Source organism: Hemibagrus wyckioides, linkage group LG24 (assembly GCF_019097595.1).
Source record: "Hemibagrus wyckioides isolate EC202008001 linkage group LG24, SWU_Hwy_1.0, whole genome shotgun sequence".
NCBI lineage: Eukaryota > Metazoa > Chordata > Actinopteri > Siluriformes > Bagridae > Hemibagrus > Hemibagrus wyckioides.
Genome location: NC_080733.1, coordinates 19,955,334 through 19,974,490, shown reverse-complemented (window position 1 = coordinate 19,974,490; position 19,157 = coordinate 19,955,334).

Sequence of the window (19,157 nt, the reverse complement as noted above, 5' to 3'; positions counted from 1 at the left end):
AGATGTAAATGTAGATGTAGATGTAGATGTAAAGGTAGATGAAAATGTACAAGTAGATGTAGATGTAGATGTAAATGTAGATGTAAATGTAGATGTAGATGTAAATGTAGATGTAAATGTAGATGTAGATGTAAATGTAGATGTAAATGTAGATGTAAATGTAAATGTAGATGTAGATGTAAATGTAGATGTAGATGTAAATGTAGATGTAGATGTAGATGTAGATGTAAATGCAAATGCAGATGTAAATGCAGATGTAGATGTAAATGTAGATGTAGATGTAAATGTAGATGTAGATGTACATGTAGATGAAAATGCAGATATAGATGTAGATGTAAATGTAGATGTAGATGTAAATGTAGATGTAAATGCAGATGTAGATGTAGATGTAAATGTAGATGTAAATGTAGATGTAAATACAGATTTACATGTAGATGTAGATGTACATGTAGATGTAAATGCAGATGTAGATGTAAATGTAGATGTAGATGTAAATGCAGATGTAGATGTAAATGTAGATGTAGATGTAGATGTAAATGTAGATGTAGATGTAAATGCAGATGTAAATGTAGATGTAGATGTAGATGTAAATGTAGATGTAAATGTAAATGTAGATGTAGATGTAGATGTAAATGTAAATGTAAATGTAAATGTAGATGTAAATGTAGATGTAGATGTAAATGTAGATGTAAATGTAGATGTAGATGTAAATGTAGATGTAGATGTAAATGTAAATGTAGATGTAAATGTAGATGTAGATGTAGATGTAAATGTAGATGTAAATGTAAATGTAGATGTAGATGTAAATGTAGATGTAGATGTAGATGTAAATGTAAATGTAGATGTAAATGTAAATGTAAATGTAGATGTAAATGTAGATGTAGATGTAGATGTAAATGTAGATGTAAATGTAGATGTAGATGTAGATGTAGATGTAAATGTAAATGTAAATGTAGATGTAAATGTAAATGTAAATGTAGATGTAAATGTAGATGTAGATGTAGATGTAGATGTAGATGTAGATGTAAATGTAAATGTAGATGTAAATGTAGATGTAGATGTAAATGTAGATGTAAATGTAAATGTAGATGTAGATGTAAATGTAGATGTAAATGTAAATGTAGATGTAGATGTAAATGTAAATGTAGATGTAAATGTAAATGTAAATGTAAATGTAGATGTAAATGTAGATGTAGATGTAGATGTAAATGTAGATGTAAATGTAAATGTAGATGTAGATGTAGATGTAGATGTAAATGTAAATGTAGATGTAAATGTAGATGTAGATGTAAATGTAGATGTAAATGTAAATGTAGATGTAGATGTAAATGTAGATGTAAATGTAAATGTAGATGTAGATGTAGATGTAGATGTAAATGCAGGTGTAAATGTAGATGTAGATGTAAATGTAGATGTAAATGCAGATGTAAATGTAAATGTAGATGTAGATGTAGATGTAGATGTAGATGTAAATGTAGATGTAGATGTAAATGTAGATGTAGATGTAGATGTAGATGTAGATGTAGACGTAGATGTAAATGTAGATGTAGATGTAAATGTAGATGTAAATGTAGATGTAAATGTAGATGTAGATGTAGATGTAAATGTAGATGTAGATGTAGATGTAAATGCAGATGTAGATGTAGATGTAGATGTAAATGTAGACGTAGATGTAAATGTAGATGTAAATGCAGATGTAAATGCAGATGTAAATGTAGATGTAAATGTAGATGTAGATGTAGATGTAAATGTAGATGTAGATGTAGATGTAAATGTAGATGTAAATGCAGATGTAAATGTAGACGTAGATGTAGATGTAAATGTAGATGAAAATGTACAAGTATATGTAGATGTAGATGTAAATGTAGATGTAGATGTAAATGTAGATGTAAATGTAAATGTAGGTGTAGATGTAGATGTAAATGTAAAAGTAAATGTAGATGTAGATGTAGATGTAAATGTAGATGTAAATGTAGATGTAGATGTAGATGTAAATGCAGATGTAGATGTAGATGTAAATGTAGATGTAAATGTAGATGTAGATGTAGATGTAGATGTAGATGTAAATGTAGATGTAGATGTAGATGTAAATGTAGATGTAAATGCAGATGTAAATGTAGACGTAGATGTAGATGTAAATGTAGATGAAAATGTACAAGTATATGTAGATGTAGATGTAAATGTAGATGTAGATGTAAATGTAGATGTAAATGTAAATGTAGGTGTAGATGTAGATGTAAATGTAAATGTAAATGTAGATGTAGATGTAGATGTAAATGTAGATGTAAATGTAGATGTAGATGTAGATGTAAATGCAGATGTAGATGTAGATGTAAATGTAGATGTAGATGTAAATGTAGATGTAAATGTACATGTAGATGTAAATGCAGATATAGATGTAGATGTAAATGTAGATGTAAATGCAGATGTAAATGTAGATGTAGATGTAAATGTAGATGTAAATGTAGATGTAAATGCAGGTGTAAATGTAGATGTAGATGTAAATGTAGATGTAAATGCAGATGTAAATGTAAATGTAGATGTAGATGTAGATGTAGATGTAAATGTAGATGTAAATGCAGATGTAGATGTAAATGTAGATGTAGATGTAGATGTAAATGTAGATGTAAAGGTAGATGTAAATGTAGATGTAAAGGTAGATGTAAATGTAGATGTAGATGTAGATGTAGACGTAGATGTAAATGTAGATGTAGATGTAAATGTAGATGTAGATGTAGATGTAGATGTAGACGTAGATGTAAATGTAGATGTAGATGTAAATGTAGATGTAGATGTAGATGTAAATGCAGATGTAAATGTAGATGTAGATGTAGATGAAAATGTACTAGTAGATGTAGATGTAGATGTAAATGTAGATGTAAATGCAGATGTAAATGCAGATGTAGATGTAGATGTAAATGTTGATGTAGATGTAAAAATAAATGTAGATGTAAATGTAGATGTAGATGTAAATGTAGATGTAGATGTAGATGTAAATGTAAATGTAGATGTACATGTAAATGTAGATGTAGATGCAGATATAAATGTAGATGTAAAAATAAATGTAGATGTAGATATAAATGTAGATGTAAATGTAGATGTAGATGTAAATGTAGATGTAAATGTAAATGTAGATGTAGATGTAGATGTAAATGTAAATGTAAATGTAAATGTAAATGTAGATATAGATGTAAATGTAGATGTAGATGTACATGTAAATGTATATATAGATGTAGATGTAAATGTAGATGTAGATGTAAATGTAGATGTAGATGTAGATGTAGATGTAGATGTAGATGTAAATGTAGATGTAGATGTAAATGTAGATGTAGATGTAGATGTAGATGTAAATGTAGATGTAAATGCAGATGTAAATGTAGATGTAGATGTAGATGAAAATGTACAAGTAGATGTAGATGTAGATGTAGATGTAAATGTAGATGTAAATGCAGATGTAGATGTAAATGTTGATGTAGATGTAAATGTAAATGTAGATGTAGATGTAGATGTAGATGTACATGTAAATGTATATATAGATGTAGATGTAAATGTAGATGTAGATGTAAATGTAGATGTAGATGTAGATGTAGATGTAAATGTAGATGTAAATGTAGATGTAGATGAAGATGTAGTTGTAAATGTAGATGTGAACGTAGATGTAGATGTAGATGTAGATGTAAATGTAGATGTAAATGTAGATGTAGATGTAGATGCTGATGTAGATGTAGATGTAGATGTAAATGTAGATGTAGATGTAGATGTAGATGTAAATGTAGATGTATATGTAGATGTAGATGCTGATGCAGATGTAAATGTAGATGTAGATGCTGATGTAGATGTAGATGTAGATGTAAATGTAGATGTAGATGTAGATGTAAATGTAGATGTAAATGTAGATGTAGATGCTGATGCAGATGTAAATGTAGATATAGATGCTGATGTAGATGTAGATGTAAATGTAGATGTAGATGTAAATGTAGATATAGATGCTGATGTAGATGTAGATGTAGATGTAAATGTAGATGTAGATGTAGATGTAGATGTAAATGTAGATGTATATGTAGATGTAGATGCTGATGCAGATGTAAATGTAGATGTAGATGCTGATGTAGATGTAGATGTAAATGTAGATGTAAATGTAGATGTAGATGTAGATGCTGATGTAGATGTAGATGTAGATGTAGATGCTGATGCAGATGTAAATGTAGATATAGATGCTGATGCAGATGTAAATGTAGATATAGATGCTGATGTAGATGTAGATGTAGATGTATATGTAGATGTAGATGTAAATGTAGATGTAGATGCTGATGCAGATGTAAATGTAGATGTAGATGTAGATGCAGATGCTGATGTAGATGTAGATGTAAATGTAAATGTAAATGTAGATGTAGATGTAAATGTAGATGTAGATGTAGATGTAGATGTAGATGCTGATGTAGATGTAGATGTAGATGCTGATGCAGATGTAAATGTAGATGTAGATGCTGATGTAGATGTAGATGTAGATGTAGATATAGATGCTGATGTAGATGTAGATGTAGATGTAGATGTAAATGTAGATGTAGATGTAGATGTAGATGTAGATGCTGATGCAGATGTAAATGTAGATGTAGATGCTGATGTAGATGTAGATGTAGATGTAGATATAGATGCTGATGTAGATGTAGATGTAGATGTAGATGTAAATGTAGATGTAGATGTAAATGTAGATGTAGATGCTGATGCAGATGTAAATGTAGATATAGATGCTGATGTAGATGTAGATGTAAATGTAGATGTAGATGCTGATGTAGATGTAGATGTAAATGTAGATGTAGATGTAGATGTAGATATAGATGTAAATGTAGATATAGATGTAGATGTAGATGTAAATGTAGATATAGATGCTGATGTAGATGTAGATGTAAATGTAGATGTAGATGTAAATGTAGATATAGATGTAGATGCTGATGTAGATGTAAATGTAGATGTAGATGCTGATGCAGATGTAAATGTAGACGTATATGTAAATATAGATGTAAATGTAGATGTAAATGTAGATGTAGATGTAGATGTAGATGTAGATGTACATGTAGATGTAGATGTAAATGTAGATGTAGATGTAGATGTAGATGTAAATGTAGATGTAGATGTAGATGTAAATGTAGATGTAAATGTAGATGCTGATGCAGATGTAAATGTAGATATAGATGCTGATGTAGATGTAGATGTAGATGTAAATGTAGATGTAGATGTAGATGCTGATGTAGATGTAGATGTAGATGTAAATGTAGATGTAAATGTAGATGTATATGCTGATGTAGATGTAGATGTAGATGTAGATGTATATGTAAATATAGATGTAAATGTAGATGTAAATGCAGATGTAGATGTAGATGTAGATGTAAATGTAGATGTAAATGCAGATGTAGATGTAGATATGTAGATGTAAATGCTAGATGTAGATGTAGATGTAGATGTACATATGTAGATGCTAGATGTAGATGTAAATGTAGATGTAAATGCAGATGTAAATGTAGACGTAGATGTAGATGCTAAATGTAGATGTAAAATGTACAAGTATATGTAGATGCTAGATGTAGATGTAAATGTAGATGTAGATGTAAATGTAGATGTAAATGTAAATGTAGGTGTAGATGCTAGATGTAAATGTAAATGCTAAATGTAAATGTAGATGTAGATGTAGATGTAGATGCTAGATGTAAATGTAGATGTAGATGTAGATGTAGATGCTAAATGCAGATGTAGATGTAGATGTAAATGCTAGATGTAGATATAAATGTAGATGTAGATGTAGATGTAAATGTAGATGTAGATGCTGATGCAGATGTAGATGTAGATGTAGATGCTGATGTAGATATAAATGTAGATGTAGATGTAGATGTAAATGTAGATGTAGATGCTGATGCAGATGTAGATGCTGATGCAGATGCAGATGCAGATGTAGATGCTGATGCAGATGTAGATGCAGATGTAGATGTAGATGCTGATGCAGATGTAAATGTAGATGTATATGTAGATGTAGATGTAGATGTAGATGTAGATGTAGATGCTGATGTAGATGTAAATGTAGATGTAGATGCTGATGCAGATGTAAATGTAGATGTAGATGTAGATGCAGATGTAGATGTAGATGTAGATGCTGATGCAGATGTAAATGTAGATGTAGATGTAGATGCAGATGCAGATGTAGATGTAGATGTAGATGTAGATGCTGATGCAGATGTAAATGTAGATGTAGATGTAGATGTAGATGCAGATGTAGATATAGATGCTGATGTAGATGTAAATGTAGATGTATATGTAGATGTAGATGTAGATGCTGATGCAGATGTAAATGTAGATGTAGATGTAGATGTAGATGTAGATGTAGATGTAAATGTATATGTAGATGTAGATGTAGATGCAGATGTAAATGTAGATGTAAATGTAGATGTAGATGCTGATGCAGATGTAAATGTAGATGTAGATGCTGATGCAGATGTAAATGTAGATGTAGATGTAAATGTAGATGTAGATGTAAATGTAAATGTAAATGTAGATGTAGATGTAGATGTAAATGTAGATGTAGATGTAGATGTATATATAGATGTAGATGCTGATGCAGATGTAAATGTAGATGTAGATGTAGATGTAAATGTAGATGTAAATGTAGATGTAGATGTAGATGTAGATATAGATGTAGATGTAGATGTAAATGTAGATGTAAATGCAGATGTAGATGTAGATGTAAATGTAGATGTAGATGTAGATGTAAATGTAGATGTAAAGGTAGATATAAATGTAGATGTAAAGGTAGATGTAAATGTAGATGTAGATGTAGATGTAAATGTAGATGTAAATGCAGATGTAAATGTAGATGTAAATGTAGATGTAAATGTAGATGAAAATGTAAAAGTAGATGAAAATGTAGATGTAGATGTAGATGTAAATGTAGATGTAGATGTAAATGTAGATGTAAATGTAAATGTAGATATAGATGTAGATGAAAATGTAGATGTAGATGTAGATGTAAATGTACATGTAGATATAGATGTAAATGTAGATATAAATGTAGATGTAGATGTAGATGTAGATGTAGATGTAAATGTAAATGTACATGTAAATGTAGATGTAGATGTAGATGTAGATGTAAATGTAAATGTAAATGTAGATGTAGATGTAAATGTAGATGTAGATGTAGATGTAAATGTAGATGTAAATGTAAATGTAGATGTAGATGTAGATGTAGATGTAAATGTAGATGTAGATGTAAATATAGATGTAAATGTAGATGTAAATGTAGATGTAGATGTAAATGTAGATGTAAATGTAAATGTAGATGTAGATGTAGATGTAAATGTAGATGTAGATGTAAATGTAGATGTAGATGTAGATGTAGATGTAAATGTAGATGTAGATGTAAATATAGATGTAAATGTAGATGTAAATGCAGATGTAAATGTAGATGTAGATGTAAATGTAGATGTAGATGTAAATGTAGATGTAGATGTAAATGCAGATGTAAATGTAGATGTAGATGTAAATGTAGATGTAAATGCAGATGTAAATGTAGATGTAGACGTAAATGTAGATGTAGATGTAAATGTAGATGTAAATGCAGGTGTAAATGTAGATGTAGATGTAAATGTAGATGTAAATTTGGATGTAAATGCAGATGTATATGTAAATATAGATGTAAATGTAGATGTAAATGCAGATGTAAATGCAGGTGTAAATGTAGATGTAGATGTAAATGTAGATTTAAATGCAGATGTAGATGTAGACGTAAATGTAGATGTAAATGCAGATGTAAATGTAAATGTAGATGTAGATGTAGATGTAAATGTAGATGTAAATGCAGATGTATATGTAAATATAGATGTAAATGTAGATGTAAATGCAGATGTAAATGCAGGTGTAAATGTAAATGTAGATGTAAATGCAGATGTAAATGTAAATGTAGATGTAGATGTAGATGTAAATGTAGATGTAAATGCAGATGTATATGTAAATATAGATGTAAATGTAGATGTAAATGCAGATGTAAATGTAGATGTAGATGTAAATGTAGATGTAGATGTAGATGTAGATGTAAATGTAGATGTAGATGTAAATGTAGATGTAGATGCTGATGCAGATGTAAATGTAGATGTAAATGCAGATGTAGATGTAAATGTAGATGTAGATGTAGATGTAAATGTAGATGTAAAGGTAGATGTAAATGTAGATGTAGATGTAAATGTAGATGTAGATGTAGATGTAGATGTAAATGTAGATGTAAATGCAGATGTAAATGTAGATGTAGATGTAGATGTAAAGGTAGATGAAAATGTACAAGTAGATGTAGATGTAGATGTAAATGTAGATGTAAATGTAGATGTAGATGTAAATGTAGATGTAAATGTAGATGTAGATGTAAATGTAGATGTAAATGTAGATGTAAATGTAGATGTAGATGTAAATGTAGATGTAGATGTAGATGTAGATGTAGATGTAAATGCAAATGCAGATGTAAATGCAGATGTAGATGTAAATGTAGATGTAGATGTAGATGTAAATGTAGATGTAGATGTACATGTAGATGAAAATGCAGATATAGATGTAGATGTAAATGTAGATGTAGATGTAAATGTAGATGTAAATGCAGATGTAGATGTAGATGTAGATGTAAATGTAGATGTAAATGTAGATGTAAATACAGATTTAAATGTAGATGTAGATGTACATGTAGATGTAAATGCAGATGTAGATGTAAATGTAGATGTAGATGTAAATGCAGATGTAGATGTAAATGTAGATGTAGATGTAGATGTAAATGTAGATGTAAATGCAGATGTAAATGTAGATGTAGATGTAGATGTAAATGTAGATGTAAATGTAGATGTAGATGTAGATGTAAATGTAAATGTAAATGTAGATGTAAATGTAGATGTAGATGTAAATGTAGATGTAAATGTAAATGTAGATGTAGATGTAAATGTAGATGTAGATGTAAATGTAAATGCAGATGTAGATGTAGATGTAGATGTAAATGTAAATGTAGATGTAAATGTAGATGTAGATGTAGATGTAAATGTAGATGTAGATGTAAATGTAGATGTAGATGTAGATGTAAATGTAGATGTAAATGTAAATGTAAATGTAGATGTAAATGTAGATGTAGATGTAGATGAAAATGTAAATGTAGATGTAGATGTAAATGTAGATGTAGATGTAGATGTAAATGTAAATGTAGATGTAAATGTAAATGTAAATGTAGATGTAAATGTAGATGTAGATGTAAATGTAGATGTAGATGTAAATGTAGATGTAGATGTAGATGTAAATGTAGATGTAAATGTAAATGTAGATGTAGATGTAAATGTAGATGTAGATGTAGATGTAAATGTAAATGTAGATGTAAATGTAAATGTAAATGTAAATGTAGATGTAAATGTAGATGTAGATGTAAATGTAGATGTAAATGTAAATGTAGATGTAGATGTAGATGTAAATGTAGATGTAAATGTAAATGTAGATGTAGATGTAAATGTAGATGTAAATGTAAATGTAGATGTAAATGTAGATGTAGATGTAGATGTAGATGTAAATGTAGATGTAAATGTAAATGTAGATGTAGATGTAAATGTAGATGTAAATGTAAATGTAGATGTAGATGTAGATGTAGATGTAGATGTAAATGTAAATGTAGATGTAAATGTAGATGTAGATGTAGATGTAAATGTAGATGTAGATGTAAATGTAAATGTAGATGTAGATGTAAATGTAGATGTAGATGTAAATGTAAATGTAGATGTAAATGTAAATGTAAATGTAGATGTAAATGTAGATGTAGATGTAGATGTAAATGTAGATGTAGATGTAGATGTAAATGTAAATGTAGATGTAAATGTAGATGTAGATGTAAATGTAGATGTAAATGTAAATGTAGATGTAGATGTAAATGTAGATGTAGATGTAAATGTAGATGTAAATGTAAATGTAGATGTAGATGTAGATGTAAATGCAGATGTAAATGCAGATGTAGATGTAGATGTAAATGTTGATGTAGATGTAAAAATAAATGTAGATGTAAATGTAGATGTAGATGTAGATGTAGATGTAAATGCAGATGTAAATGCAGATGTAGATGTAGATGTAAATGTTGATGTAGATGTAAAAATAGATGTAGATGTAAATGTAGATGTAGATGTAAATGTAAATGTAGATGTACATGTAAATGTAGATGTAGATGCAGATATAAATGTAGATGTAAAAATAAATGTAGATGTAGATATAAATGTAGATGTAAATGTAGATGTAGATGTAAATGTAGATGTAAATGTAAATGTAGATGTAGATGTAAATGTAAATGTAAATGTAAATGTAAATGTAAATGTAGATATAGATGTAAATGTAGATGTAGATGTACATGTAAATGTAGATGTAGATGTAAATGTAGATGTAGATGTAGATGTAGATGTAAATGTAGATGTAAATGTAGATGTAGATGAAGATGTAGTTGTAAATGTAGATGTAAACGTAGATGTAGATGTAGATGTAAATGTAGATGTAAATGTAGATGTAGATGAAGATGTAGATGTAAATGTAGATGTAAATGTAGATGTAGATGTAGATGTAGATGTAGATGCTGATGTAGATGTAGATGTAAATGTAGATGTAGATGTAGATGTAGATGTAAATGTAGATGTAGATGCTGATGCAGATGTAAATGTAGATGTAGATGCTGATGTAGATGTAGATGTAAATGTAGATGTAGATGTAGATGTAGATGTAGATGTAAATGTAGATGTAAATGTAGATGTAGATGCTGATGCAGATGTAAATGTAGATATAGATGCTGATGTAGATGTAGATGTAAATGTAGATGTAGATGTAGATGTAGATATAGATGCTGATGTAGATGTAGATGTAAATGTAGATGTAGATGTAGATGTAAATGTAGATGTATATGTAGATGTAGATGCTGATGCAGATGTAAATGTAGATGTAGATGCTGATGTAGATGTAGATGTAAATGTAGATGTAAATGTAGATGTATATGCTGATGTAGATGTAGATGTAGATGTAGATGCTGATGCAGATGTAAATGTAGATATAGATGCTGATGCAGATGTAAATGTAGATGTAGATGCTGATGTAGATGTAGATGTAGATGTAGATGCTGATGCAGATGTAAATGTAGATATAGATGTAAATGTAGATATAGATGCTGATGTAGATGTAGATGTAGATGTAAATGTAGATGTAGATGCTGATGCAGATGTAAATGTAGATGTAGATGTAGATGTAGATGCAGATGCTGATGTAGATGTAGATGTAAATGTAAATGTAAATGTAGATGTAGATGTAGATGTAAATGTAGATGTAGATGTAGATGTAGATGCTGATGTAGATGTAGATGTAGATGCTGATGCAGATGTAAATGTAGATGTAGATGCTGATGTAGATGTAGATGTAGATGTAGATGTAGATATAGATGCTGATGTAGATGTAGATGTAGATGTAGATGTAAATGTAGATGTAGATGTAGATGTAGATGCTGATGCAGATGTAAATGTAGATGTAGATGCTGATGTAGATGTAGATGTAGATGTAGATGTAGATATAGATGCTGATGTAGATGTAGATGTAGATGTAGATGTAGATGTAAATGTAGATGTAGATGTAAATGTAGATGTAGATGCTGATGCAGATGTAAATGTAGATATAGATGCTGATGTAGATGTAGATGTAAATGTAGATGTAGATGCTGATGTAGATGTAGATGTAGATGTAAATGTAGATGTAGATGTAGATGTAGATGTAAATGTAGATATAGATGTAGATGTAGATGTAAATGTAGATATAGATGCTGATGTAGATGTAGATGTAAATGTAGATGTAGATGCTGATGTAGATGTAGATGTAGATGTAAATGTAGATGTAGATGTAGATGTAGATGTAAATGTAGATATAGATTTAGATGTAGATGTAAATGTAGATATAGATGTAGATGTAGATGTAGATGTAAATGTAGATGTAGATGTAGATGCTGATGTAGATGTAAATGTAGATGTAGATGCTGATGTAGATGTAGATGTAGATGTAGATGCTGATGCAGATGTAAATGTAGATATAGATGCTGATGTAAGATGTAGATGTAGATGTAAATGTAGATGTAAATGTAGATGTAAATGTAGATGTAAATGTAGATATAGATGCTGATGTAGATGTAGATGTAGATGTAGATGTAGATGTAGATGTAAATGTAGATGTAGATGTAAATGTAGATGTAAATGTAGATGTAGATGCTGATGCAGATGTAAATGTAGATATAGATGCTGATGTAGATGTAGATGTAGATGTAGATGTAGATGCTGATGCAGATGTAAATGTAGATATAGATGTAGATGCTGATGCAGATGTAGATGTACATATAGATGCTGATGTAGATGTAAATGTAGATGTAAATGTAAATGTAGATGTAGATGTAGATGCTGATGCAGATGTAGATGTAGATGTAGATGCTGATGTAGATATAAATGTAGATGTAGATGTAAATGTAGATGTAGATGCTGATGCAGATGTAGATGCTGATGCAGATGCAGATGCAGATGCAGATGTAGATGCTGATGCAGATGTAGATGCAGATGTAGATGTAGATGCTGATGCAGATGTAGATGTAGATGTAGATGCTGATGTAGATATAAATGTAGATGTAGATGTAGATGTAAATGTAGATGTAGATGTAGATGCTGATGCAGATGTAGATGTAGATGTAGATGCTGATGTAGATATAAATGTAGATGTAGATGTAGATGTAAATGTAGATGTAGATGCTGATGCAGATGTAGATGCTGATGCAGATGCAGATGCAGATGTAGATGCTGATGCAGATGTAGATGCAGATGTAGATGTAGATGCTGATGCAGATGTAAATGTAGATGTATATGTAGATGTAGATGTAGATGTAGATGTAGATGCTGATGTAGATGTAAATGTAGATGTAGATGCTGATGCAGATGTAAATGTAGATGTAGATGTAGATGCAGATGTAGATGTAGATGTAGATGTAGATGCTGATGCAGATGTAAATGTAGATGTAGATGTAGATGCAGATGCAGATGTAGATGTAGATGTAGATGTAGATGCTGATGCAGATGTAAATGTAGATGTAGATGTAGATGTAGATGCAGATGTAGATATAGATGCTGATGTAGATGTAAATGTAGATGTATATGTAGATGTAGATGTAGATGCTGATGCAGATGTAAATGTAGATGTAGATGTAGATGTAGATGTAGATGTAGATGTAAATGTATATGTAGATGTAGATGTAGATGCAGATGTAAATGTAGATGTAAATGTAGATGTAGATGCTGATGCAGATGTAAATGTAGATGTAGATGCTGATGCAGATGTAAATGTAGATGTAGATGTAAATGTAGATGTAGATGTAAATGTAAATGTAAATGTAGATGTAGATGTAGATGTAAATGTAGATGTAGATGTAGATGTATATATAGATGTAGATGCTGATGCAGATGTAAATGTAGATGTAGATGTAGATGTAAATGTAGATGTAAATGTAGATGTAGATGTAGATGTAGATATAGATGCTGATGTAGATGTAGATGTAGATGTAAATGTAGATGTAGATGTAGATGTAAATGTAGATGTATATGTAGATGTAGATGCTGATGCAGATGTAAATGTAGATGTAGATGCTGATGTAGATGTAGATGTAAATGTAGATGTAAATGTAGATGTATATGCTGATGTAGATGTAGATGTAGATGTAGATGCTGATGCAGATGTAAATGTAGATATAGATGCTGATGCAGATGTAAATGTAGATGTAGATGCTGATGTAGATGTAGATGTAGATGTAGATGCTGATGCAGATGTAAATGTAGATATAGATGTAAATGTAGATATAGATGCTGATGTAGATGTAGATGTAGATGTAAATGTAGATGTAGATGCTGATGCAGATGTAAATGTAGATGTAGATGTAGATGTAGATGCAGATGCTGATGTAGATGTAGATGTAGATGTAAATGTAAATGTAAATGTAGATGTAGATGTAGATGTAAATGTAGATGTAGATGTAGATGCTGATGTAGATGTAGATGTAGATGCTGATGCAGATGTAAATGTAGATGTAGATGCTGATGTAGATGTAGATGTAGATGTAGATGTAGATATAGATGCTGATGTAGATGTAGATGTAGATGTAGATGTAAATGTAGATGTAGATGTAGATGTAGATGTAGATGCTGATGCAGATGTAAATGTAGATGTAGATGCTGATGTAGATGTAGATGTAGATGTAGATATAGATGTAGATGTAGATGTAGATGTAGATGTAAATGTAGATGTAGATGTAAATGTAGATGTAGATGCTGATGCAGATGTAAATGTAGATATAGATGCTGATGTAGATGTAGATGTAAATGTAGATGTAGATGCTGATGTAGATGTAGATGTAGATGTAAATGTAGATGTAGATGTAGATGTAGATGTAAATGTAGATATAGATGTAGATGTAGATGTAAATGTAGATATAGATGCTGATGTAGATGTAGATGTAAATGTAGATGTAGATGCTGATGTAGATGTAGATGTAAATGTAGATGTAGATGTAGATGTAGATGTAAATGTAGATATAGATTTAGATGTAGATGTAAATGTAGATATAGATGTAGATGTAGATGTAGATGTAAATGTAGATGTAGATGTAGATGTAGATGCTGATGTAGATGTAAATGTAGATGTAGATGCTGATGTAGATGTAGATGTAGATGTAGATGTAGATGCTGATGCAGATGTAAATGTAGATATAGATGCTGATGTAAGATGTAGATGTAGATGTAAATGTAGATGTAAATGTAGATGTAAATGTAGATGTAAATGTAGATATAGATGCTGATGTAGATGTAGATGTAGATGTAGATGTAGATGTAGATGTAAATGTAGATGTAGATGTAAATGTAGATGTAAATGTAGATGTAGATGCTGATGCAGATGTAAATGTAGATATAGATGCTGATGTAGATGTAGATGTAGATGTAGATGTAGATGCTGATGCAGATGTAAATGTAGATATAGATGTAGATGCTGATGCAGATGTAGATGTACATATAGATGCTGATGTAGATGTAAATGTAGATGTAAATGTAAATGTAGATGTAGATGTAGATGCTGATGCAGATGTAGATGTAGATGTAGATGCTGATGTAGATATAAATGTAGATGTAGATGTAGATGTAAATGTAGATGTAGATGCTGATGCAGATGTAGATGCTGATGCAGATGCAGATGCAGATGCAGATGTAGATGCTGATGCAGATGTAGATGCAGATGTAGATGTAGATGCTGATGCAGATGTAGATGTAGATGTAGATGCTGATGTAGATATAAATGTAGATGTAGATGTAGATGTAGATGTAAATGTAGATGTAGATGCTGATGCAGATGTAGATGTAGATGTAGATGCTGATGTAGATATAAATGTAGATGTAGATGTAGATGTAAATGTAGATGTAGATGCTGATGCAGATGTAGATGCTGATGCAGATGCAGATGCAGATGCAGATGTAGATGCTGATGCAGATGTAGATGCAGATGTAGATGTAGATGCTGATGCAGATGTAAATGTAGATGTATATGTAGATGTAGATGTAGATGTAGATGTAGATGTAGATGCTGATGTAGATGTAAATGTAGATGTAGATGCTGATGCAGATGTAAATGTAGATGTAGATGTAGATGCAGATGTAGATGTAGATGTAGATGTAGATGCTGATGCAGATGTAAATGTAGATGTAGATGTAGATGCAGATGCAGATGCAGATGTAGATGTAGATGTAGATGTAGATGCTGATGCAGATGTAAATGTAGATGTAGATGTAGATGTAGATGCAGATGTAGATATAGATGCTGATGTAGATGTAAATGTAGATGTATATGTAGATGTAGATGTAGATGCTGATGCAGATGTAAATGTAGATGTAGATGTAGATGTAGATGTAGATGTAGATGTAAATGTATATGTAGATGTAGATGTAGATGTAGATGCAGATGTAAATGTAGATGTAAATGTAGATGTAGATGCTGATGCAGATGTAAATGTAGATGTAGATGCTGATGCAGATGTAAATGTAGATGTAGATGTAAATGTAGATGTAGATGTAAATGTAAATGTAAATGTAGATGTAGATGTAGATGTAAATGTAGATGTAGATGTAGATGTATATATAGATGTAGATGCTGATGCAGATGTAAATGTAGATGTAGATGTAGATGTAAATGTAGATGTAGATGTAGATGTAGATGTAGATGTAAATGTAGATGTAGATGTAGATGCTGATGCAGATGTAAATGTAGATGTAGATGTAGATGTAAATGTAGATGTAGATGTAGATGTAGATGTAAATGTAGATATAGATGTAAATGTAGATGTAAATGTAGATGTAGATGTAGATGTAGATGCTGATGTAGATGTAGATGTAGATGTAAATGTAGATGTAGATGTAGATGTAGATGTAGATGTAGATGTATATGTAAATGTAGATGTATATGTAGATGTAGATGCTGATGCAGATGTAAATGTAGATGTAGATGCTGATGTAGATGTAGATTTAGATGTAAATGTAGATGTAGATGTAGATGTAAATGTAGATGTAAATGTAGATATAGATGCTGATGTAGATGTAAATGTAGATGTAGATGTAGATGCTGATGTAGATGTAGATGTAGATGTAAATGTAGATGTAAATGTAGATGTATATGCTGATGTAGATGTAGATGTAGATGTAGATGCTGATGTAGATGTAGATGTAGATGTAGATGCTGATGCAGATGTAAATGTAGATATAGATGCTGATGCAGATGTAAATGTAGATGTAGATGTAGATGCTGATGTAGATGTAAATGTAGATGTAGATGTAGATGCTGATGCAGATGTAAATGTAGATGTAGATGTAAATGCTGATGCAGATGTAAATGTAGATATAGATGCTGATGTAGATGTAGATGTAGATGTAGATGTAAATGTAGATGTATATGTATATGTAGATGTAGATGTAGATGTAGATGTAGATGCTGATGCAGATGTAAATGTAGATGTAGATGTAGATGCTGATGTAGATGTAGATGTAGATGTAAATGTAAATGTAAATGTAGATGTAAATGTAGATGTAGATGTAGATGTAGATGTAGATGCTGATGTAGATGTAGATGTAGATGTAGATGCTGATGCAGATGTAAATGTAGATATAGATGCTGATGTAGATGTAGATGTATATGTAGATGTAGATGTAGATGCTGATGCAGATCTAACTGTAGATGTACATGCTGATGTAGATGTAGATGTAGATATAGATGCTGATGTAGATGTAGATGTAGATGTAGATGTAAATGTAGATGTAGATGTAGATGTAGATGTAAATGTAGATGTAGATGCTGATGTAGATGTAGATGTAAATGTAGATGTAGATGCTGATGTAGATGTAGATGTAGATGTAAATGTAGATGTAGATGTAGATGTAAATGTAGATGTAAATGTAGATGTAGATGCTGATGCAGATGTAAATGTAGATATAGATGCTTATGTAGATGTAGATGTAGATGTAAATGTAGATGTAGATGTAGATATAGATGCTGATGTAGATGTAGATGTAAATGTAGATGTAGATGCTGATGCAGATGTAAATGTAGATATAGATGCTGATGTAGATGTAAATGTAGATGTAGATGTAGATGCTGATGCAGATGTAAATGTAGATATAGATGCTGATGTAGATGTAGATGTAGATGTAAATGCAGATATAAATGTAGATGTAGATGTAGATGCTGATGCAGATGTAGATGTACATATAGATGCTGATGTAGATGTAAATGTAGATGTTAGAGTGTTACACAAACAAAATGTGGAAATTCATGAACCTCGCCTACACAAGCTCATTCCTCCTGCAGTATTTTAACCACACCTTCGATCATACAACTTTAACAGCAGTTATGTTCCTGATGGTATTACACTCATTCAAGAACACGAACACAAACTAAACCACCTGAAACCTAGCAATGAGATCATCCAGTCTGAGAACATTCACTAGATACAAATTCAATTAAGAGAGTAAAAAAATCTTTAGATAAAACCCCACAGAAAGCCAGTTTAGTTCTTTTCAGGTGGTCTGTTTACTCCAGATGGTGATGTTCTGAGGCATTCAGATTAACTGGAAATGTAAGCAATGAGGTTACTGCTCTCTTTTCATCAGAACTCTAGGTGTGACTTAACTTGAAGCAACCTGCTCTGTTTCCTGAGAACAGGCGAGGTCTGAGAGCAGCAGTTCAGCCTGAATCTCCTGTAGGACCCTGCCAGCCCAAAGACAGCACATTCATATCACTTTGTTGTGGGACATGGTACCTTTTCACCACCTGCATCTTCTTCTCCTGAGGTTTCCTCAGTCCCTGGTCGATTCAGTACCCTGGTTTCTGTGCTCCAGGTGCCACTTTCATGTGTTTTCAGCCAGAAGAGCTCATTCAGAAGCTACCTGACTTATTGTAGATGATCCAATCAGGTGGTGGAGTGAATTATGGCATGTGCTAGTTTTGGGCTGGCAGGGTCCTACAGGAGATTCAGGCTTCTGCTCTGGAACCCTCTCAGACTTAACCAGGTCTGAGGAAGCAGAGCAGGTTCTTCAATTCAAGTCAAGAATCTTTTATTGTCTTTTTAACCGTGTAGAGCTAATACAGTACACAGTGTAATAAAAAATAACCTTCTTCCTGGAACATCAAACCTAGAACAAGAGGAGTTCTGATGAATAGGCAGCAGACGCACAGAATGACATGAATATTTCTCACAGTTCCAGTGTAAGAGATTTCCTCAGAACATCTAGGTGTGTCACATTTTGCTGGGTTTCAGCAGTTCTAGATAAACTTAGATACTGCTAAGATGATGTTCATGAGGCTTTGGAATGCTGAGGGACCCCCAAGGAAGGTGGAGCTAAGTGCAGTACTAGGGCTAGGGCTTCCTGTCAGTACCCCTTTGTAAGGTCGAGGGTGGAGATATACCATGCCTTCTCTAGTCTCATCTCCACGTCACCTAAAACCTTGGTGAGCATCTGGAAGTCTGAAGCTAGTGGCACATCAACTTGCAGGTGACTGACTGGAGCTGGAGGAGGAGG